This window comes from Oncorhynchus mykiss, chromosome 11 (assembly GCF_013265735.2).
Source record: "Oncorhynchus mykiss isolate Arlee chromosome 11, USDA_OmykA_1.1, whole genome shotgun sequence".
Lineage (NCBI taxonomy): Eukaryota > Metazoa > Chordata > Actinopteri > Salmoniformes > Salmonidae > Oncorhynchus > Oncorhynchus mykiss.
This window is the reverse complement of record NC_048575.1, coordinates 84,592,136-84,617,020: the sequence shown is the minus strand read 5'-3', so window position 1 is coordinate 84,617,020 and position 24,885 is coordinate 84,592,136. Positions and strand designations below refer to the sequence as shown.

The window sequence follows — 24,885 nt, the reverse complement described above, 5'->3', positions numbered from 1 at the left end:
CTCTACATGTTACTCTACAGCAGGGTCAGGTCCTCCTCCCTAACCCTCTACATGTGACTCTACAGCAGGGTCAGGTCCTCTTCCTCCTCCTCCCTAACCCTCTACATGTTACTCTACTGCAGGGTCAGGTCCTCCTCCTCCCTAACCCTCTACATGTGACTCTACTGCAGGGTCAGGTCCTCCTCCTCCCTAACCCTCTACATGTGACTCTACTGCAGGGTCAGATCCTCCTCCCCAACCCTCTACATGTTACTCTACTGCAGGGTCAGGTCCTCCTCCTCCCTGACCCTCTACATGTTACTCTACTGCAGGGTCAGGTCCTCCTCCTCCTCCCTAACCCTCTACATGTTACTCTACAGCGGGGTCAGGTCCTCCTCCTCCTCCTCCCTAACCCTCTACATGTGACTCTAGAGCAGGATCAGGTCCTCCTCCTCCCTAACCCTCTACATGTTACTCTACAGCAGGGTCAGGTCCTCCTCCTCCTCCCTAACCCTCTACATGTTACTCTACAGCAGGGTCAGGTCCTCCTCCTCCCTAACCCTCTACATGTGACTCTACAGCAGGGTCAGGTCCTCCTCCCTAACCCTCTACATGTGACTCTACAGCAGGGTCAGGTCCTCCTCCTCCTCCCTAACCCTATACATGTTACTCTACAGCAGGGTCAGGTCCTCCTCCTCCTCCTCCCTAACCCTCTACGAGAGAGTTCTACAGCAGGGTCAGGTCCTCTTCCTCCCCCCTAACCATCTACATGTGACTCTACAGCAGGGTCAGGTCCTCCTCCTCCTCCCTAACCCTCTACATGTTACTCTACAGCAGGGTCAGGTCCTCTTCCTCATCCTCCCTAACCCTCTACATGTTACTCTACAGCAGGGTCAGGTCCTCCTCCTCCCTAACCCTCTACATGTGACTCTTCAGCAGGGTCAGGTCCTCCTCCCTAACCCTCTACATGTTACTCTACAGCAGGGTCAGGTCCTCCTCCTCCTCCCTAACCCTCTACATGTTACTCTACAGCAGGGTCAGGTCCTCCTCCTCCCTAACCCTCTACATGTGACTCTACTGCAGGGTCAGGGTCCTTCTCCTCCTCCCTAACCCTCTACGTGTGACTTCTACAGCAGGGTCAGGTCCTCCTCCCTAACCCTCTACATGTGACTCTACAGCAGGGTCAGGTCCTCCTCCTCCTCCTCCCTAATCCTCTACATGTGACTCTACAGCAGGGTCAGGTCCTCCTCCTCCTCCCTAACCCTCTACATGTTACTCTACAGCAGGGTCAGGTCCTCCTCCTCCTCCCTAACCCTCTACATGTTACTCTACAGCAGGGTCAGGTCCTCCTCCTCCTCCCTAACCCTTTACATGTGACGCTACAGCAGGGTCAGGTCCTCCTCCTCCTCCCTAACCCTCTACATGTGACTCTACAGCAGGGTCAGGTCCTCCTCCTCCTCCCTAACCCTCTACATGTGACTCTACAGCAGGGTCAGGTCCTCCTCCCTAACCCTCTACATATGACTCTACAGCAGGGTCAGGTCCTCCTCCTCCTCCCTAAGCCTCTACATGTGACTCTACAGCAGGGTCAGGTCCTCCTCCTCCTCCCTAACCCTCTACATGTGACTCTACAGCAGGGTCAGGTCCTCCTCCTCCTCCCTAACCCTATACATGTGACTCTACAGCAGGGTCAGGTCCTCCTCCTCCTCCCTAACCCTCTACATGTTACTCTACAGCAGGGTCAGGTCCTCCTCTTCCTCCTCCCTAACCCTCTACGAGAGAGTTCTACAGCAGGGTCAGGTCCTCCTCCTCCCCCCTAACCATCTACATGTGACTCTACAGCAGGGTCAGGTCCTCCTCCTCCTCCCTAACCCTCTACATGTTACTCTACAGCAGGGTCAGGTCCTCTTCCTCATCCTCCCTAACCCTCTACATGTTACTCTACAGCAGGGTCAGGTCCTCCTCCCTAACCCTCTACATGTGACTCTACAGCAGGGTCAGGTCCTCTTCCTCCTCCTCCCTAACCCTCTACATGTTACTCTACTGCAGGGTCAGGTCCTCCTCCTCCCTAACCCTCTACATGTGACTCTACTGCAGGGTCAGGTCCTCCTCCTCCCTAACCCTCTACATGTGACTCTACTGCAGGGTCAGATCCTCCTCCCCAACCCTCTACATGTTACTCTACTGCAGGGTCAGGTCCTCCTCCTCCCTAACCCTCTACATGTGAGACTCTACAGCAGGGTCAGGTCCTCCTCCTCCTCCTCCCTAATCCTCTACATGTGACTCTACAGCAGGGTCAGGTCCTCCTCCTCCTCCCTAACCCTCTACATGTTACTCTACAGCAGGGTCAGGTCCTCCTCCTCCTCCCTAACCCTTTACATGTGACGCTACAGCAGGGTCAGGTCCTCCGCCTCCTCCCTAACCCTCTACATGTGACTCTACAGCAGGGTCAGGTCCTCCTCCTCCTCCCTAACCCTCTACATGTGACTCTACAGCAGGGTCAGGTCCTCCTCCCTAACCCTCTACATATGACTATACAGCAGGGTCAGGTCCTCCTCCTCCTCCCTAAGCCTCTACATGTGACTCTACAGCAGGGTCAGGTCCTCCTCCTCCTCCCTAACCCTCTACATGTGACTCTACAGCAGGGTCAGGTCCTCCTCCTCCTCCCTAAGCCTCTACATGTGACTCTACAGCAGGGTCAGGTCCTCCTCCTCCTCCCTAACCCTCTACATGTTACTCTACAGCAGGGTCAGGTCCTCCTCTTCCTCCTCCCTAACCCTCTACGAGAGAGTTCTACAGCAGGGTCAGGTCCTCCTCCTCCCTCTAACCATCTACATGTGACTCTACAGCAGGGTCAGGTCCTCCTCCTCCTCCCTAACCCTCTACATGTTACTCTACAGCAGGGTCAGGTCCTCCTCCCTAATCCTCTACATGTGACTCTACAGCAGGGTCAGGTCCTCCTCCTCCTCCCTAACCCTCTACATGTTACTCTACAGCAGGGTCAGGTCCTCCTCCCTAACCCTCTACATATGACTATACAGCAGGGTCAGGTCCTCCTCCTCCTCCCTAAGCCTCTACATGTGACTCTACAGCAGGGTCAGGTCCTCCTCCTCCTCCCTAACCCTCTACATGTGACTCTACAGCAGGGTCAGGTCCTCCTCCTCCTCCCTAAGCCTCTACATGTGACTCTACAGCAGGGTCAGGTCCTCCTCCTCCTCCCTAACCCTCTACATGTTACTCTACAGCAGGGTCAGGTCCTCCTCTTCCTCCTCCCTAACCCTCTACGAGAGAGTTCTACAGCAGGGTCAGGTCCTCCTCCTCCCTCTAACCATCTACATGTGACTCTACAGCAGGGTCAGGTCCTCCTCCTCCTCCCTAACCCTCTACATGTTACTCTACAGCAGGGTCAGGTCCTCTTCCTCATCCTCCCTAACCCTCTACATGTTACTCTACAGCAGGGTCAGGTCCTCCTCCCTAACCCTCTACATGTGACTCTACAGCAGGGTCAGGTCCTCTTCCTCCTCCTCCCTAACCCTCTACATGTTACTCTACTGCAGGGTCAGGTCCTCCTCCTCCCTAACCCTCTACATGTGACTCTACTGCAGGGTCAGGTCCTCCTCCTCCCTAACCCTCTACATGTGACTCTACTGCAGGGTCAGATCCTCCTCTCCAACCCTCTACATGTTACTCTACTGCAGGGTCAGGTCCTCCTCCTCCCTAACCCTCTACATGTGACTCTACAGCAGGGTCAGGTCCTCCTCCTCCTCCTCCCTAATCCTCTACATGTGACTCTACAGCAGGGTCAGGTCCTCCTCCTCCTCCCTAACCCTCTACATGTTACTCTACAGCAGGGTCAGGTCCTCCTCCTCCTCCCTAACCCTCTACATGTGACGCTACAGCAGGGTCAGGTCCTCCTCCTCCTCCCTATCCCTTTACATGTGACGCTACAGCAGGGTCAGGTCCTCCTCCTCCTCCCTAACCTTCTACATGTGACTCTAGAGCAGGGTCAGGTCCTCCTCCTCCTCCCTAATTCTCTACATGTGACTCTACAGCAGGGTCAGGTCCTCCTCCCTAACCCTCTACATGTGACTATACAGCAGGGTCAGGTCCTCCTCCTCCTCCCTAAGCCTCTACATGTGACTCTACAGCAGGGTCAGGTCCTCCTCCTCCTCCCTAACCCTATACATGTTACTCTACAGCAGGGTCAGGTGCTCCTCTTCCTCCTCCCTAACCCTCTACGAGAGAGTTCTACAGCAGGGTCAGGTCCTCCTCCTCCCCCCTAACCATCTACATGTGACTCTACAGCAGGGTCAGGTCCTCCTCCTCCTCCCTAACCCTCTACATGTTACTCTACAGCAGGGTCAGGTCCTCTTCCTCATCCTCCCTAACCCTCTACATGTTACTCTACAGCAGGGTCAGGTCCTCCTCCCTAACCCTCTACATGTGACTCTACAGCAGGGTCAGGTCCTCTTCCTCCTCCTCCCTAACCCTCTACATGTTACTCTACTGCAGGGTCAGGTCCTCCTCCTCCCTAACCCTCTACATGTGACTCTACTGCAGGGTCAGGTCCTCCTCCTCCCTAACCCTCTACATGTGACGCTACAGCAGGGTCAGGTCCTCCTCCTCCTCCCTAACCCTTTACATGTGACGCTACAGCAGGGTCAGGTCCTCCTCCTCCTCCCTAACCTTCTACATGTGACTCTAGAGCAGGGTCAGGTCCTCCTCCTCCTCCCTAATTCTCTACATGTGACTCTACAGCAGGGTCAGGTCCTCCTCCCTAACCCTCTACATGTGACTATACAGCAGGGTCAGGTCCTCCTCCTCCTCCCTAAGCCTCTACATGTGACTCTACAGCAGGGTCAGGTCCTCCTCCTCCTCCCTAACCCTATACATGTTACTCTACAGCAGGGTCAGGTCCTCCTCTTCCTCCTCCCTAACCCTCTACGAGAGAGTTCTACAGCAGGGTCAGGTCCTCCTCCTCCCCCCTAACCATCTACATGTGACTCTACAGCAGGGTCAGGTCCTCCTCCTCCTCCCTAACCCTCTACATGTTACTCTACAGCAGGGTCAGGTCCTCTTCCTCATCCTCCCTAACCCTCTACATGTTACTCTACAGCAGGGTCAGGTCCTCCTCCCTAACCCTCTACATGTGACTCTACAGCAGGGTCAGGTCCTCTTCCTCCTCCTCCCTAACCCTCTACATGTTACTCTACTGCAGGGTCAGGTCCTCCTCCTCCCTAACCCTCTACATGTGACTCTACTGCAGGGTCAGGTCCTCCTCCTCCCTAACCCTCTACATGTGACTCTACTGCAGGGTCAGATCCTCCTCCCCAACCCTCTACATGTTACTCTACTGCAGGGTCAGGTCCTCCTCCTCCCTAACCCTCTACATGTTACTCTACTGCAGGGTCAGGTCCTCCTCCTCCTCCCTAACCCTCTACATGTTACTCTACAGCGGGGTCAGGTCCTCCTCCTCCTCCCTAACCCTCTACATGTGACTCTAGAGCAGGGTCAGGTCCTCCTCCTCCCTAACCCTCTACATGTTACTCTACAGCAGGGTCAGGTCCTCCTCCTCCTCCCTAACCCTCTACATGTTACTCTACAGCAGGGTCAGGTCCTCCTCCTCCCTAACCCTCTACATGTGACTCTACAGCAGGGTCAGGTCCTCCTCCCTAACCCTCTACGTGTGACTTCTACAGCAGGGTCAGGTCCTCCTCCCTAACCCTCTACATGTGACTCTACAGCAGGGTCAGGTCCTCCTCCTCCTCCTCCCCAATCCTCTACATGCGACTCTACAGCAGGGTCAGGTCCTCCTCCTCCTCCCTAACCCTCTACATGTTACTCTACAGCAGGGTCAGGTCCTCCTCCTTCTCCCTAACCCTCTACATGTTACTCTACAGCAGGGTCAGGTCCTCCTCCTCCTCCCTAACCCTTTACATGTGACGCTACAGCAGGGTCAGGTCCTCCTCCTCCTCCCTAACCCTCTACATGTGACTCTACAGCAGGGTCAGGTCCTCCTCCTCCTCCCTAACCCTCTACATGTGACTCTACAGCAGGGTCAGGTCCTCCTCCCTAACCCTCTACATGTGACTATACAGCAGGGTCAGGTCCTCCTCCTCCTCCCTAACCCTCTACATGTGACTCTACAGCAGGGTCAGGTCCTCCTCCCTAACCCTCTACATGTGACTCTACAGCAGGGTCAGGTCCTCCTCCTCCTCCCTAACCCTCTACATGTGACTCTACAGCAGGGTCAGGTCCTCCTCCTCCTCCCTAAGCCTCTACATGTTACTCTACAGCAGGGTCAGGTCCTCCTCCTCCTCCCTAACCCTCTACATGTGACTCTACAGCAGGGTCAGGTCCTCCTCCTCCTCCTCCCTAACCCTCTACATGTGACTATACAGCAGGGTCAGGTCCTCCTCCTCCTCCCTAAGCCTCTACATGTGACTCTACAGCAGGGTCAGGTCCTCCTCCTCCTCCCTAACCCTATACATGTTACTCTACAGCAGGGTCAGGTCCTCCTCTTCCTCCTCCCTAACCCTCTACGAGAGAGTTCTACAGCAGGGTCAGGTCCTCCTCCTCCCCCCTAACCATCTACATGTGACTCTACAGCAGGGTCAGGTCCTCCTCCTCCTCCCTAACCCTCTACATGTTACTCTACAGCAGGGTCAGGTCCTCTTCCTCATCCTCCCTAACCCTCTACATGTTACTCTACAGCAGGGTCAGGTCCTCCTCCCTAACCCTCTACATGTGACTCTACAGCAGGGTCAGGTCCTCTTCCTCCTCCTCCCTAACCCTCTACATGTTACTCTACTGCAGGGTCAGGTCCTCCTCCTCCCTAACCCTCTACATGTGACTCTACTGCAGGGTCAGATCCTCCTCCCCAACCCTCTACATGTTACTCTACTGCAGGGTCAGGTCCTCCTCCTCCCTAACCCTCTACATGTTACTCTACTGCAGGGTCAGGTCCTCCTCCTCCTCCCTAACCCTCTACATGTTACTCTACAGCGGGGTCAGGTCCTCCTCCTCCTCCTCCCTAACCCTCTACATGTGACTCTAGAGCAGGGTCAGGTCCTCCTCCTCCCTAACCCTCTACATGTTACTCTACAGCAGGGTCAGGTCCTCCTCCTCCTCCCTAACCCTCTACATGTTACTCTACAGCAGGGTCAGGTCCTCCTCCTCCCTAACCCTCTACATGTGACTCTACAGCAGGGTCAGGTCCTCCTCCCTAACCCTCTACGTGTGACTTCTACAGCAGGGTCAGGTCCTCCTCCCTAACCCTCTACATGTGACTCTACAGCAGGGTCAGGTCCTCCTCCTCCTCCTCCCTAATCCTCTACATGCGACTCTACAGCAGGGTCAGGTCCTCCTCCTCCTCCCTAACCCTCTACATGTTACTCTACAGCAGGGTCAGGTCCTCCTCCTCCTCCCTAACCCTTTACATGTGACGCTACAGCAGGGTCAGGTCCTCCTCCTCCTCCCTAACCCTTTACATGTGACGCTACAGCAGGGTCAGGTCCTCCTCCTCCTCCCTAACCCTCTACATGTGACTCTACAGCAGGGTCAGGTCCTCCTCCTCCTCCCTAACCCTCTACATGTGACTCTACAGCAGGGTCAGGTCCTCCTCCCTAACCCTCTACATGTGACTATACAGCAGGGTCAGGTCCTCCTCCTCCTCCCTAACCCTCTACATGTGACTCTACAGCAGGGTCAGGTCCTCCTCCCTAACCCTCTACATGTGACTCTACAGCAGGGTCAGGTCCTCCTCCTCCTCCCTAACCCTCTACATGTGACTCTACAGCAGGGTCAGGTCCTCCTCCTCCTCCCTAAGCCTCTACATGTTACTCTACAGCAGGGTCAGGTCCTCCTCCTCCTCCCTAACCCTCTACATGTGACTCTACAGCAGGGTCAGGTCCTCCTCCTCCTCCTCCCTAACCCTCTACATGTGACTCTACAGCAGGGTCAGGTCCTCCTCCCTAACCCTATACATGTGACTCTACAGCAGGGTCAGGTCCTCCTCCTCCTCCCTAACCCTCTACATGTGACTCTACAGCAGGGTCAGGTCCTCCTCCTCCTCCTCCTCCCTAACCCTCTACATGTTACTCTACAGCAGAGTCAGGTCCTCCTCCTCCTCCCTAACCCTCTACATGTGACTCTACAGCAGGGTCAGGTCCTCCTCCTCCCTAACCCTCTACATGTTACTCTACAGCAGGGTCAGGTCCTCCTCGTCCTCCCTAACCCTCTACGAGAGAGTTCTACAGCAGGGTCAGGTCCTCCTCCTCCCCCCTAACCATCTACATGTGACTCTACAGCAGGGTCAGGTCCTCCTCCTCCTCCCTAACCCTCTACATGTGACTCTACAGCAGGGTCAGGTCCTCCTCCCTAACCCTCTACATGTGACTCTACAGCAGGGTCAGGTCCTCCTCCTCCTCCTCCCTAACCCTCTACATGTGACTCTACAGCAGGGTCAGGTCCTCCTCCTCCTCCCTAACCCTCTACATGTTACTCTACAGCAGGGTCAGGTCCTCCTCCTCCTCCCTAACCCTCTACATGTGACTCTACAGCAGGGTCAGGTCCTCCTCCTCCTCCCTAACCCTTTACATGTGACTCTACAGCAGGGTCAGGTCCTCCTCCTCCTCCCTAACCCTCTACATGTGACTCTACAGCAGGGTCAGGTCCTCCTCCTCCTCCCTAACCCTCTACATGTGACTCTACAGCAGGGTCAGGTCCTCCTCCCTAACCCTCTACATGTGACTCTACAGCAGGGTCAGGTCCTCCTCCTCCCTAACCCTCTACATGTTACTCTACAGCAGGGTCAGGTCCTCCTCCTCCTCCCTAACCCTCTACATGTTACTCTACAGCAGGGTCAGGTCCTCCTCCTCCCTAACCCTCTACATGTGACTCTACAGCAGGGTCAGGTCCTCCTCCTCCTCCCTAACCCTCTACGTGTGACTTCTACAGCAGGGTCAGGTCCTCCTCCCTAACCCTCTACATGTGACTCTACAGCAGGGTCAGGTCCTCCTCCTCCTCCTCCCTAATCCTCTACATGCGACTCTACAGCAGGGTCAGGTCCTCCTCCTCCTCCCTTACCCTCTACATGTTACTCTACAGCAGGGTCAGGTCCTCCTCCTTCTCCCTAACCCTCTACATGTTACTCTACAGCAGGGTCAGGTCCTCCTCCTCCTCCCTAACCCTTTACATGTGACGCTACAGCAGGGTCAGGTCCTCCTCCTCCTCCCTAACCCTCTACATGTGACTCTACAGCAGGGTCAGGTCCTCCTCCTCCTCCCTAACCCTCTACATGTGACTCTACAGCAGGGTCAGGTCCTCCTCCCTAACCCTCTACATGTGACTATACAGCAGGGTCAGGTCCTCCTCCTCCTCCCTAACCCTCTACATGTGACTCTACAGCAGGGTCAGGTCCTCCTCCTCCTCCCTAACCCTATACATGTGACTCTACTGCAGGGTCAGGTCCTCCTCCCTAACCCTCTACATGTGACTCTACAGCAGTGTCAGGTCCTCCTCCTCCCTAACCCTCTACGAGTGACTTCTACAGCAGGGTCAGGTCCTCCTCCTCCCCCCTAACCATCTACATGTGACTCTACAGCAGGGTCAGGTGCTCCTCCTCCTCCCTAACCCTCTACATGTGACTCTACAGCAGGGTCAGGTCCTCCTCCTCCCTAACCCTCTACATGTTACTCTACTGCAGGGTCAGGTCCTCCTCCTCCCTAACCCTCTACATGTGACTCTACAGCACGGTCAGGTCCTCCTCCTTCTCCCTAACCCTCTACATGTGACTCTACAGCAGGGTCAGGTCCTCCTCCTCCCTAACCCTCTACATGTGACTCTACAGCAGGGTCAGGTCCTCCTCCTCCTCCTCCCTAACCCTCTACATGTGACTCTACAGCAGGGTCAAGTCCTCCTCCTCCTCCCTAACCCTCTACATGTGACTCTACAGCAGGGTCAGGTCCTCCTCCTCCTCCTCCCTAACCCTCTACATGTGACTCTACAGCAGGGTCAGGTCCTCCTCCTCCTCCCTAACCCTCTACATGTGACTCTACTGCAGGGTCAGGTCCTCCTCCTCCTCCCTAACCCTCTACATGTTACTCTACAGCAGGGTCAGGTCCTCCTCCTCCTCCCTAACCCTCTACATGTGACTCTACAGCAGGGTCAGGTCCTCCTCCTCCTCCCTAACCCTCTACATGTGACTCTACAGCAGGGTCAGGTCCTCCTCCTCCTCCCTAACCCTCTACATGTGACTCTACTGCAGGGTCAGGTCCTCCTCCCTAACCCTCTACATGTGACTCTACAGCAGTGTCAGGTCCTCCTCCTCCCTAACCCTCTACGAGTGACTTCTACAGCAGGGTCAGGTCCTCCTCCTCCCCCCTAACCATCTACATGTGACTCTACAGCAGGGTCAGGTGCTCCTCCTCCTCCCTAACCCTCTACATGTGACTCTACAGCAGGGTCAGGTCCTCCTCCTCCCTAACCCTCTACATGTTACTCTACTGCAGGGTCAGGTCCTCCTCCTCCCTAACCCTCTACATGTGACTCTACAGCACGGTCAGGTCCTCCTCCTCCTCCCTAACCCTCTACATGTGACTCTACAGCAGGGTCAGGTCCTCCTCCTCCCTAACCCTCTACATGTGACTCTACAGCAGGGTCAGGTCCTCCTCCTCCTCCTCCCTAACCCTCTACATGTGACTCTACAGCAGGGTCAAGTCCTCCTCCTCCTCCCTAACCCTCTACATGTGACTCTACAGCAGGGTCAGGTCCTCCTCCTCCTCCTCCCTAACCCTCTACATGTGACTCTACAGCAGGGTCAGGTCCTCCTCCTCCTCCCTAACCCTCTACATGTGACTCTACTGCAGGGTCAGGTCCTCCTCCTCCTCCCTAACCCTCTACATGTTACTCTACAGCAGGGTCAGGTCCTCCTCCTCCTCCCTAACCCTCTACATGTGACTCTACAGCAGGGTCAGGTCCTCCTCCTCCTCCCTAACCCTTTACATGTGACTCTACAGCAGGGTCAGGTCCTCCTCCTCCTCCCTAACCCTCTACATGTGACTCTACAGCAGGGTCAGGTCCTCCTCCTCCTCCCTAACCCTCTACATGTGACTCTACAGCAGGGTCAGGTCCTCCTCCCTAACCCTCTACATGTGACTCTACAGCAGGGTCAGGTCCTCCTCCTCCCTAACCCTCTACATGTTACTCTACAGCAGGGTCAGGTGCTCCTCCTCCTCCCTAACCCTCTACATGTTAACTCTACAGCAGGGTCAGGTCCTCCTCCTCCCTAACCCTCTACATGTGACTCTACAGCAGGGTCAGGTCCTCCTCCCTAACCCTCTACGTGTGACTTCTACAGCAGGGTCAGGTCCTCCTCCCTAACCCTCTACATGTGACTCTACAGCAGGGTCAGGTCCTCCTCCTCCTCCTCCCTAATCCTCTACATGCGACTCTACAGCAGGGTCAGATCCTCCTCCTCCTCCCTAACCCTCTACATGTTACTCTACAGCAGGGTCAGGTCCTCCTCCTTCTCCCTAACCCTCTACATGTTACTCTACAGCAGGGTCAGGTCCTCCTCCTCCTCCCTAACCCTTTACATGTGACGCTACAGCAGGGTCAGGTCCTCCTCCTCCTCCCTAACCCTCTACATGTGACTCTACAGCAGGGTCAGGTCCTCCTCCTCCTCCCTAACCCTCTACATGTGACTCTACAGCAGGGTCAGGTCCTCCTCCCTAACCCTCTACATGTGACTATACAGCAGGGTCAGGTCCTCCTCCTCCTCCCTAACCCTCTACATGTGACTCTACAGCAGGGTCAGGTCCTCCTCCCTAACCCTCTACATGTGACTCTACAGCAGGGTCAGGTCCTCCTCCTCCTCCCTAACCCTCTACATGTGACTCTACAGCAGGGTCAGGTCCTCCTCCTCCTCCCTAAGCCTCTACATGTTACTCTACAGCAGGGTCAGGTCCTCCTCCTCCTCCCTAACCCTCTACATGTGACTCTACAGCAGGGTCAGGTCCTCCTCCTCCTCCTCCCTAACCCTCTACATGTGACTCTACAGCAGGGTCAGGTCCTCCTCCTCCTCCCTAACCCTCTACATGTTACTCTACAGCGGGGTCAGGTCCTCCTCCTCCCTTACCCTCTACATGTGACTCTAGAGCAGGGTCAGGTCCTCCTCCTCCCTAACCCTCTACATGTTACTCTACAGCAGGGTCAGGTCCTCCTCCTCCTCCCTAACCCTCTACATGTTACTCTACAGCAGGGTCAGGTCCTCCTCCTCCCTAACCCTCTACATGTGACTCTACAGCAGGGTCAGGTCCTCCTCCCTAACCCTCTACGTTTGACTTCTACAGCAGGGTCAGGTCCTCCTCCCTAACCCTCTACATGTGACTCTACAGCAGGGTCAGGTCCTCCTCCTCCTCCTCCCTAATCCTCTACATGCAACTCTACAGCATGGTCAGGTCCTCCTCCTCCTCCCTAACCCTCTACATGTTACTCTACAGCAGGGTCAGGTCCTCCTCCTCCTCCCTAACCCTTTACATGTGACGCTACAGCAGGGTCAGGTCCTCCTCCTCCTCCCTAACCCTCTACATGTGACTCTACAGCAGGGTCAGGTCCTCCTCCTCCTCCCTAACCCTCTACATGTTACTCTACAGCAGGGTCAGGTCCTCCTCCTCCTCCCTAACCCTTTACATGTGACGCTACAGCAGGGTCAGGTCCTCCTCCTCCTCCCTAACCCTCTACATGTGACTCTACAGCAGGGTCAGGTCCTCCTCCTCCTCCCTAACCCTCTACATGTGACTCTACAGCAGGGTCAGGTCCTCCTCCCTAACCCTCTACATGTGACTATACAGCAGGGTCAGGTCCTCCTCCTCCCCCCTAACCATCTACATGTGACTCTACAGCAGGGTCAGGTCCTCCTCCTCCTCCCTAACCCTCTACATGTGACTCTACAGCAGGGTCAGGTCCTCCCCCCTAACCCTCTACATGTGACTCTACAGCAGGGTCAGGTCCTCCTCCTCCTCCTCCCTAATCCTCTACATGTGACTCTACAGCAGGGTCAGGTCCTCCTCCTCCTCCCTAACCCTCTACATGTGACTCTACTGCAGGGTCAGGTCCTCCTCCTCCTCCCTAACCCTCTACATGTTACTCTACAGCAGGGTCAGGTCCTCCTCCTCCTCCCTAACCCTCTACATGTGACTCTACAGCAGGGTCAGGTCCTCCTCCTCCTCCCTAACCCTCTACATGTGACTCTACAGCAGGGTCAGGTCCTCCTCCTCCTCCCTAACCCTCTACATGTGACTCTACAGCAGGGTCAGGTCCTCCTCCTCCTCCCTAACCCTCTACATGTGACTCTACAGCAGGGTCAGGTCCTCCTCCCTAACCCTCTACATGTGACTCTACAGCAGGGTCAGGTCCTCCCCCTCCTCCCTAACCCTCTACATGTTACTCTACAGCAGTGTCAGGTCCTCCTCCTCCCTAACCCTCTACATGTTACTCTACAGCAGGGTCAGGTCCTCCTCCTCCCTAACCCTCTACATGTTACTCTACTGCAGGGTCAGGTCCTCCTCCTCCCTAACCCTCTACATGTGACTCTACAGCAGGGTCAGATCCTCCTCCTCCTCCTCCCTAACCCTCTACGAGTGACTTCTACAGCAGGGTCAGGTCCTCCTCCTCCCCCCTAACCATCTACATGTGACTCTACAGCAGGGTCAGGTGCTCCTCCTCCTCCCTAACCCTCTACATGTGACTCTACAGCAGGGTCAGGTCCTCCTCCTCCCTAACCCTCTACATGTTACTCTACTGCAGGGTCAGGTCCTCCTCCTCCCTAACCCTCTACATGTTACTCTACAGCAGGGTCAGGTCCTCCTCCTCCCTAACCCTCTACATGTGACTCTACAGCAGGGTCAGATCCTCCTCCTCCTCCCTAACCCTCTACATGTGACTCTACAGCAGGGTCAGGTCCTCCTCCTCCCTAACCCTCTACATGTGACTCTATAGCAGGGTCAGGTCCTCCTCCTCCTCCCTAACCCTCTACATGTGACTCTACAGCAGGGTCAAGTCCTCCTCCTCCTCCCTAACCCTATACATGTTACTCTACAGCAGGGTCAGGTCCTCCTCCTCCTCCCTAAGCCTCTACATGTTACTCTACAGCAGGGTCAGGTCCTCCTCCTCCTCCCTAACCCTCTACTTGTGACTCTACAGCACGGTCAGGTCCTCCTCCTCCTCCCTAACCCTCTACATGTGACTCTACAGCAGGGTCAGGTCCTCCTCCCTAACCCTCTACATGTGACTCTATAGCAGGGTCAGGTCCTCCTCCTCCTCCCTAACCCTCTACATGTGACTCTACAGCAGGGTCAGGTCCTCCTCCTCCCTAACCCTATACATGTGACTCTACAGCAGGGTCAGGTCCTCCTCCTCCTCCCTAACCCTATACATGTGACTCTACAGCAGGGTCAGGTCCTCCTCCTCCTCCCTAACCCTCTACATGTTACTCTACAGCAGGGTCAGGTCCTCCTCCTCCTCCCTAACCCTCTACATGTGACTCTACAGCAGGGTCAGTTCCTCCTCCTCCTCCCTAACCCTTTACATGTGACTCTACAGCAGGGTCAGGTCCTCCTCCTCCTCCCTAACCCTCTACATGTGACTCTACAGCAGGGTCAGGTCCTCCTCCTCCTCCCTAACCCTGTACATGTGACTCTACAGCAGGGTCAGGTCCTCCTCCTCCTCCCTAACCCTCTACATGTGACTCTACAGCAGGGTCAGGTCCTCCTCCCTAACCCTCTACATGTGACTCTACAGCAGGGTCAGGTCCTCCTCCTCCTCCCTAACCCTCTACATGTGACTCTACAGCAGGGTCAGGTCCTCCCCCTCCTCCTTAACCCTCTACATGTTACTCTACAGCAGTGTCAGGTCCTCCTCCTCCCTAACCCTCTACATGTTACTCTACAGCAGGGTCAGGTCCTCCTCCTCCCTAACCCTCTACATGTTACTCTACTGCAGGGTCAGGTCCTCCTCCTCCCTAACCCTCTACATGTGACTCTACAGCACGGTCAGGTCCTCCTCCTCCTCCCTAACCCTCTACATGTGACTCTACAGCAGGGTCAGATCCTCCTCCTCCTCCTCCCTAACCCTCTACGAGTGACTTCTACAGCAGGGTCAGGTCCTCCTCCTCCCCCCTAACCATCTACATGTGACTCTACAGCAGGGTCAGGTGCTCCTCCTCCTCCCTAACCCTCTACATGTGACTCTACAGCAGGGTCAGGTCCTCCTCCTCCCTAACCCTCTACATGTTACTCTACTGCAGGGTCAGGTCCTCCTCCTCCCTAACCCTCTACATGTTACTCTACAGCAGGGTCAGGTCCTCCTCCTCCCTAACCCTCTACATGTGACTCTACAGCAGGGTCAGGTCCTCCTCCTCCTCCCTAACCCTCTACATGTGACTCTACAGCAGGGTCAGGTCCTCCTCCTCCCTAACCCTCTACATGTGACTCTATAGCAGGGTCAGGTCCTCCTCCTCCTCCCTAACCCTCTACATGTGACTCTACAGCAGGGTCAAGTCCTCCTCCTCCTCCCTAACCCTCTACATGTGACTCTACAGCAGGGTCAGGTCCTCCTCCTCCCCCCTAACCATCTACATGTGACTCTACAGCAGGGTCAGGTCCTCCTCCTCCTCCCTAACCCTCTACATGTTACTCTACAGCAGGGTCAGGTCCTCCTCCTCCTCCTCCCTAACCCTCTACATGTGACTCTACAGCAGGGTCAGGTCCTCCTCCTCCTCCCTAACCCTCTACATGTGACTCTACTGCAGGGTCAGGTCCTCCTCCTCCTCCCTAACCCTCTACATTTTACTCTACAGCAGGGTCAGGTCCTCCTCCTCCTCCCTAACCCTCTACATGTTACTCTACAGCAGGGTCAGGTCCTCCTCCTCCTCCCTAACCCTTTACATGTGACTCTACAGCAGGGTCAGGTCCTCCTCCCTAACCCTCTACATGTGACTCTACAGCAGGGTCAGGTCCTCCTCCTCCTCCCTAACCCTCTACATGTGACTCTACAGCAGGGTCAGGTCCTCCTCCTCCTCCTCCCTAACCCTCTACATGTGACTCTACAGCAGGGTCAGGTCCTCCTCCCTAACCCTCTACATGTGACTCTACAGCAGGGTCAGGTCCTCCTCCTCCTCCCTAACCCTCTACATGTGACTCTACAGCAGGGTCAGGTCCTCCTCCTCCCTAACCCTCTACATGTTACTCTACTGCAGGGTCAGGTCCTCCTCCTCCCTAACCCTCTACATGTGACTCTACAGCACGGTCAGGTCCTCCTCCTCTACCCTAACCCTCTACATGTGACTCTACAGCAGGGTCAGGTCCTCCTCCTCCCTAACCCTCTACATGTGACTCTACAGCAGGGTCAGGTCCTCCTCCTACTCCTCCCTAACCCTCTACGAGTGACTTCTACAGCAGGGTCAGGTCCTCCTCCTCCCCCCTAACCATCTACATGTGACTCTACAGCAGGGTCAGGTCCTCCTCCTCCTCCTCCTCCTCCCTAACCCTCTACATGTTACTCTACTGCAGGGTCAGGTCCTCCTCCTCCCTAACCCTCTACATGTGACTCTACAGCAGGGTCAGGTCCTCCTCCTCCTCCCTAACCCTCTACATGTGACTCTACAGCATGGTCAGGTCCTCCTCCTCCTCCCTAACCCTATACATGTGACTCTACAGCAGTGTCAGGTCCTCCTCCTCCTCCCTAACCCTCTACATGTGACTCTACAGCAGGGTCAGGTCCTCCTCCTCCCCCCTAACCATCTACATGTGACTCTACAGCAGGGTCAGGTCCTCCTCCTCCTCCCTAACCCTCTACATGTTACTCTACAGCAGGGTTAGGTCCTCCTCCTCCTCCTCCCTAATCCTCTACATGTGACTCTACAGCAGGGTCAGGTCCTCCTCCTCCTCCCTAACCCTCTACATGTGACTCTACTGCAGGGTCAGGTCCTCCTCCTCCTCCCTAACCCTCTACATTTTACTCTACAGCAGGGTCAGGTCCTCCTCCTCCTCCCTAACCCTCTACATGTTACTCTACAGCAGGGTCAGGTCCTCCTCCTCCTCCCTAACCCTTTACATGTGACTCTACAGCAGGGTCAGGTCCTCCTCCTCCTCCCTAACCCTCTACATGTGACTCTACAGCAGGGTCAGGTCCTCCTCCTCCTCCCTAACCCTCTACATGTGACTCTACAGCAGGGTCAGGTCCTCCTCCCTAACCCTCTACATGTGACTCTACAGCAGGGTCAGGTCCTCCTCCTCCTCCCTAACCCTCTACATGTGACTCTACAGCAGGGTCAGGTCCTCCCCCTCCTCCCTAACCCTCTACATGTTACTCTACAGCAGGGTCAGGTCCTCCTCCTCCCTAACCCTCTACATGTTACTCTACTGCAGGGTCAGGTCCTCCTCCTCCCTAACCCTCTACATGTTACTCTACATCAGGGTCAGGTCCTCCTCCTCCCTAACCCTCTACATGTTACTCTACTGCAGGGTCAGGTCCTCCTCCTCCCTAACCCTCTACATGTGACTCTACAGCACGGTCAGGTCCTCCCCCTCCTCCCTAACCCTCTACATGTTACTCTACAGCAGTGTCAGGTCCTCCTCCTCCCTAACCCTCTACATGTTACTCTACTGCAGGGTCAGGTCCTCCTCCTCCCTAACCCTCTACATGTTACTCTACAGCAGGGTCAGGTCCTCCTCCTCCCTAACCCTCTACATGTTACTCTACTGCAGGGTCAGGTCCTCCTCCTCCCTAACCCTCTACATGTGACTCTACAGCAGGGTCAGGTCCTCCTCCTCCTCCTCCCTAACCCTCTACGAGTGACTTCTACAGCAGGGTCAGGTCCTCCTCCTCCCCCCTAACCATCTACATGTGACTCTACAGCAGGGTCAGGTCCTCCTCCTCCTCCTCCTCCTCCCTAACCCTCTACATGTTACTCTACTGCAGGGTCAGGTCCTCCTCCTCCCTAACCCTCTACATGTGACTCTACAGCAGGGTCAGGTCCTCCTCCTCCCTAACCCTCTACATGTTACTCTACAGCAGGGTCAGGTCCTCCTCCTCCCTAACCCTCTACATGTGACTCTACAGCAGGGTCAGGTCCTCCTCCTCCTCCCTAACCCTCTACATGTGACTCTACAGCAGGGTCAGGTCCTCCTCCTCCCTAACCCTCTACATGTGACTCTACAGCAGGGTCAGGTCCTCCTCCTCCTCCCTAACCCTCTACATGTGACTCTACAGCAGGGTCAGGTCCTCCTCCTCCTCCCTAAGCCTCTACATGTTACTCTACAGCAGGGTCAGGTCCTCCTCCTCCTCCCTAACCCTCTACATGTGACTCTACAGCAGGGTCAGGTCCTCCTCCCTAACCCTCTACATGTGACTCTACAGCAGGGTCAGGTCCTCCTCCTCCTCCCTAACCCTCTACATGTTACTCTACAGCAGGGTCAGGTCCTCCTCCCTAACCCTCTACATGTTACTCTCCAGCAGGGTCAGGTCATCCTCCTCCTCCCTAACCCTCTACGTATGACTTCTACAGCAGGGTCAGGTCCTCCTCCTCCTCCCTAACCCTCTACGTGTGACTTCTACAGCAGGGTCAGGTCCTCCACCTCCTCCCTAACCCTCTACATGTGACTCTACAGCAGGGTCAGGTCCTCCTCCTCCTCCCTAACCCTCTACTTGTGACTCTACAGCAGGGTCAGGTCCTCCTCCTCCTCCCTAAGCCTCTACATGTGACTCTACAGCAGGGTCAGGTCCTCCTCCCTAACCCTCTACATGTGACTCTACAGCAGGGTCAGGTCCTCCTCCTCCTCCCTAACCCTCTACATGTGACTCTACAGCAGGGTCAGGTCCTCCTCCTCCCTAACCCTCTACATGTGACTCTACAGCAGGGTCAGGTCCTCCTCCTCCTCCTCCCTAACCCTCTACGAGTGACTTCTACAGCAGGGTCAGGTCCTCCTCCTCCCCCCTAACCATCTACATGTGACTCTACAGCAGGGTCAGGTCCTCCTCCTCCTCCTCCTCCTCCCTAACCCTCTACATGTTACTCTACTGCAGGGTCAGGTCCTCCTCCTCCCTAACCCTCTACATGTGACTCTACAGCAGGGTCAGGTCCTCCTCCTCCTCCCTAACCCTCTACATGTGACTCTACAGCATGGTCAGGTCCTCCTCCTCCTCCCTAACCCTATACATGTGACTCTACAGCAGTGTCAGGTCCTCCTCCTCCTCCCTAACCCTCTACATGTGACTCTACAGCAGGGTCAGGTCCTCCTCCTCCCCCCTAACCATCTACATGTGACTCTACAGCAGAGTCAGGTCCTCCTCCTCCTCCCTAACCCTCTACATGTTACTCTACAGCAGGGTTAGGTCCTCCTCCTCCTCCTCCCTAATCCTCTACATGTGACTCTACAGCAGGGTCAGGTCCTCCTCCTCCTCCCTAACCCTCTACATGTGACTCTACTGCAGGGTCAGGTCCTCCTCCTCCTCCCTAACCCTCTACATTTTACTCTACAGCAGGGTCAGGTCCTCCTCCTCCTCCCTAACCCTCTACATGTTACTCTACAGCAGGGTCAGGTCCTCCTCCTCCTCCCTAACCCTTTACATGTGACTCTACAGCAGGGTCAGGTCCTCCTCCTCCTCCCTAACCCTCTACATGTGACTCTACAGCAGGGTCAGGTCCTCCTCCTCCTCCCTAACCCTCTACATGTGACTCTACAGCAGGGTCAGGTCCTCCTCCCTAACCCTCTACATGTGACTCTACAGCAGGGTCAGGTCCTCCTCCTCCTCCCTAACCCTCTACATGTGACTCTACAGCAGGATCAGGTCCTCCCCCTCCTCCCTAACCCTCTACATGTTACTCTACAGCAGGGTCAGGTCCTCCTCCTCCCTAACCCTCTACATGTTACTCTACTGCAGGGTCAGGTCCTCCTCCTCCCTAACCCTCTACATGTTACTCTACAGCAGGGTCAGGTCCTCCTCCTCCCTAACCCTCTACATGTTACTCTACTGCAGGGTCAGGTCCTCCTCCTCCCTAACCCTCTACATGTGACTCTACAGCACGGTCAGGTCCTCCCCCTCCTCCCTAACCCTCTACATGTTACTCTACAGCAGTGTCAGGTCCTCCTCCTCCCTAACCCTCTACATGTTACTCTACTGCAGGGTCAGGTCCTCCTCCTCCCTAACCCTCTACATGTTACTCTACAGCAGGGTCAGGTCCTCCTCCTCCCTAACCCTCTACATGTTACTCTACTGCAGGGTCAGGTCCTCCTCCTCCCTAACCCTCTACATGTGACTCTACAGCAGGGTCAGGTCCTCCTCCTCCTCCTCCCTAACCCTCTACGAGTGACTTCTACAGCAGGGTCAGGTCCTCCTCCTCCCCCCTAACCATCTACATGTGACTCTACAGCAGGGTCAGGTCCTCCTCCTCCTCCTCCTCCTCCCTAACCCTCTACATGTTACTCTACTGCAGGGTCAGGTCCTCCTCCTCCCTAACCCTCTACATGTGACTCTACAGCAGGGTCAGGTCCTCCTCCTCCCTAACCCTCTACATGTTACTCTACAGCAGGGTCAGGTCCTCCTCCTCCCTAACCCTCTACATGTGACTCTACAGCAGGGTCAGGTCCTCCTCCTCCTCCCTAACCCTCTACATGTGACTCTACAGCAGGGTCAGGTCCTCCTCCTCCCTAACCCTCTACATGTGACTCTACAGCAGGGTCAGGTCCTCCTCCTCCTCCCTAACCCTCTACATGTGACTCTACAGCAGGGTCAGGTCCTCCTCCTCCTCCCTAAGCCTCTACATGTTACTCTACAGCAGGGTCAGGTCCTCCTCCTCCTCCCTAACCCTCTACATGTGACTCTACAGCAGGGTCAGGTCCTCCTCCCTAACCCTCTACATGTGACTCTACAGCAGGGTCAGGTCCTCCTCCTCCTCCCTAACCCTCTACATGTTACTCTACAGCAGGGTCAGGTCCTCCTCCCTAACCCTCTACATGTTACTCTCCAGCAGGGTCAGGTCATCCTCCTCCTCCCTAACCCTCTACGTATGACTTCTACAGCAGGGTCAGGTCCTCCTCCTCCTCCCTAACCCTCTACGTGTGACTTCTACAGCAGGGTCAGGTCCTCCACCTCCTCCCTAACCCTCTACATGTGACTCTACAGCTTGGTCAGGTCCTCCTCCTCCTCCCTAACCCTCTACTTGTGACTCTACAGCAGGGTCAGGTCCTCCTCCTCCTCCCTAAGCCTCTACATGTGACTCTACAGCAGGGTCAGGTCCTCCTCCCTAACCCTCTACATGTGACTCTACAGCAGGGTCAGGTCCTCCTCCTCCTCCCTAACCCTCTACATGTTACTCTACAGCAGGGTCAGGTCCTCCACCTCCTCCCTAACCCTCTACATGTGACTCTACAGTAGGGTCAGGTCCTCCTCCTCCTCCCTAACCCTCTACGAGTGACTTCTACAGCAGGGTCAGGTCCTCCTCCTCCCCCCTAACCATCTACATGTGACTCTACAGCAGGGTCAGGTCCTCCTCCTCCTCCTCCTCCTCCCTAACCCTCTACATGTTACTCTACTGCAGGGTCAGGTCCTCCTCCTCCCTAACCCTCTACATGTGACTCTACAGCAGGGTCAGGTCCTCCTCCTCCTCCCTAACCCTCTACATGTGACTCTACAGCAGGGTCAGGTCCTCCTCCTCCTCCCTAACCCTATACATGTGACTCTACAGCAGGGTCAGGTCCTCCTCCTCCTCCCTAACCCTCTACATGTGACTCTACAGCAGGGTCAGGTCCTCCTCCTCCCCCCTAACCATCTACATGTGACTCTACAGCAGGGTCAGGTCCTCGTCCTCCTCCCTAACCCTCTACATGTTACTCTACAGCAGGGTTAGGTCCTCCTCCTCCTCCTCCCTAATCCTCTACATGTGACTCTACAGCAGGGTCAGGTCCTCCTCCTCCTCCCTAACCCTCTACATGTGACTCTACTGCAGGGTCAGGTCCTCCTCCTCCTCCCTAACCCTCTACATTTTACTCTACAGCAGGGTCAGGTCCTCCTCCTCCTCCCTAACCTTCTACATGTTACTCTACAGCAGGGTCAGGTCCTCCTCCTCCTCCCTAACCCTTTACATGTGACTCTACAGCAGGGTCAGGTCCTCCTCCTCCTCCCTAACCCTCTACATGTGACTCTACAGCAGGGTCAGGTCCTCCTCCTCCTCCCTAACCCTCTACATGTGACTCTACAGCAGGGTCAGGTCCTCCTCCTCCCTAACCCTCTACATGTGACTCTACAGCAGGGTCAGGTCCTCCTCCTCCTCCCTAACCCTCTACATGTGACTCTACAGCAGGGTCAGGTCCTCCCCCTCCTCCCTAACCCTCTACATGTTACTCTACAGCAGTGTCAGGTCCTCCTCCTCCCTAACCCTCTACATGTTACTCTACAGCAGGGTCAGGTCCTCCTCCTCCCTAACCCTCTACATGTTACTCTACTGCAGGGTCAGGTCCTCCTCCTCCCTAACCCTCTACATGTGACTCTACAGCAGGGTCAGGTCCTACGAGTGACTTCTACAGCAGGGTCAGGTCCTCCTCCTCCCCCCTAACCATCTACATGTGACTCTACAGCAGGGTCAGGTGCTCCTCCTCCTCCCTAACCCTCTACATGTGACTCTACAGCAGGGTCAGGTCCTCCTCCTCCCTAACCCTCTACATGTTACTCTACTGCAGGGTCAGGTCCTCCTCCTCCCTAACCCTCTACATGTTACTCTACAGCAGGGTCAGGTCCTCCTCCTCCCTAACCCTCTACATGTGACTCTACAGCAGGGTCAGGTCCTCCTCCTCCTCCCTAACCCTCTACATGTGACTCTACAGCAGGGTCAGGTCCTCCTCCTCCCTAACCCTCTACATGTTACTCTATAGCAGGGTCAGGTCCTCCTCCTCCTCCCTAACCCTCTACATGTGACTCTACAGCAGGGTCAAGTCCTCCTCCTCCTCCCTAACCCTATACATGTTACTCTACAGCAGGGTCAGGTCCTCCTCCTCCTCCCTAAGCCTCTACATGTTACTCTACAGCAGGGTCAGATCCTCCTCCTCCTCCCTAACCCTCTACTTGTGACTCTACAGCACGGTCAGGTCCTCCTCCTCCTCCTCCCTAACCCTCTACATGTGACTCTACAGCAGGGTCAGGTCCTCCTCCCTAACCCTCTACATGTGACTCTATAGCAGGGTCAGGTCCTCCTCCTCCTCCCTAACCCTCTACATGTGACTCTACAGCAGGGTCAGGTCCTCCTCCTCCTCCTCCCTAATCCTCTACATGTGACTCTACAGCAGGGTCAGGTCCTCCTCCTCCTCCCTAACCCTCTACATGTGACTCTACTGCAGGGTCAGGTCCTCCTCCTCCTCCCTAACCCTCTACATTTTACTCTACAGCAGGGTCAGGTCCTCCTCCTCCTCCCTAACCCTCTACATGTTACTCTACAGCAGGGTCAGGTCCTCCTCCTCCTCCCTAACCCTCTACATGTGACTCTACAGCAGGGTCAGGTCCTACGAGTGACTTCTACAGCAGGGTCAGGTCCTCCTCCTCCCCCCTAACCATCTACATGTGACTCTACAGCAGGGTCAGGTGCTCCTCCTCCTCCCTAACCCTCTACATGTGACTCTACAGCAGGGTCAGGTCCTCCTCCTCCCTAACCCTCTACATGTTACTCTACTGCAGGGTCAGGTCCTCCTCCTCCCTAACCCTCTACATGTTACTCTACAGCAGGGTCAGGTCCTCCTCCTCCCTAACCCTCTACATGTGACTCTACAGCAGGGTCAGGTCCTCCTCCTCCTCCCTAACCCTCTACATGTGACTCTACAGCAGGGTCAGGTCCTCCTCCTCCCTAACCCTCTACATGTTACTCTATAGCAGGGTCAGGTCCTCCTCCTCCTCCCTAACCCTCTACATGTGACTCTACAGCAGGGTCAAGTCCTCCTCCTCCTCCCTAACCCTATACATGTTACTCTACAGCAGGGTCAGGTCCTCCTCCTCCTCCCTAAGCCTCTACATGTTACTCTACAGCAGGGTCAGGTCCTCCTCCTCCTCCCTAACCCTCTACTTGTGACTCTACAGCACGGTCAGGTCCTCCTCCTCCTCCTCCCTAACCCTCTACATGTGACTCTACAGCAGGGTCAGGTCCTCCTCCCTAACCCTCTACATGTGACTCTATAGCAGGGTCAGGTCCTCCTCCTCCTCCCTAACCCTCTACATGTGACTCTACAGCAGGGTCAGGTCCTCCTCCTCCTCCTCCCTAATCCTCTACATGTGACTCTACAGCAGGGTCAGGTCCTCCTCCTCCTCCCTAACCCTCTACATGTTACTCTACAGCAGGGTCAGGTCCTCCTCCTCCTCCCTAACCCTTTACATGTGACTCTACAGCAGGGTCAGGTCCTCCTCCTCCTCCCTAACCCTCTACATGTGACTCTACAGCAGGGTCAGGTCCTCCTCCCTAACCCTCTACATGTGACTCTACAGCAGGGTCAGGTCCTCCTCCTCCTCCCTAACCCTCTACATGTGACTCTACAGCAGGGTCAGGTCCTCCTCCTCCCTAACCCTCTACATGTGACTCTACAGCAGGGTCAGGTCTTCCTCCTCCCTAACCCTCTACATGTGACTCTACAGCAGGGTCAGGTCCTCCTCCTCCTCCCTAACCCTCTACATGTGACTCTACAGCAGGGTCAGGTCCTCCTCCCTAACCCTCTGCATGTGACTCTACAGCAGGGTCAGGTCCTCCTCCTCCTCCCTAACCCTCTACATGTTACTCTACAGCAGGGTCAGGTCCTCCTCCCTAACCCTCTACATGTTACTCTCCAGCAGGGTCAGGTCATCCTCCTCCTCCCTAACCCTCTACGTATG

At 55.6% G+C, this 24,885-nt stretch overlaps 1 protein-coding gene across 9 annotated transcripts in view; it reads left to right on the top strand.

Annotated features, from left to right (window-relative positions):
• Positions 1 to 24,885, top strand: part of smarca2 (SWI/SNF related, matrix associated, actin dependent regulator of chromatin, subfamily a, member 2) — a 217,922-nt gene that overhangs the window by 102,786 nt on the left and 90,251 nt on the right. The gene's annotated exons all lie outside the window — the stretch shown is intronic.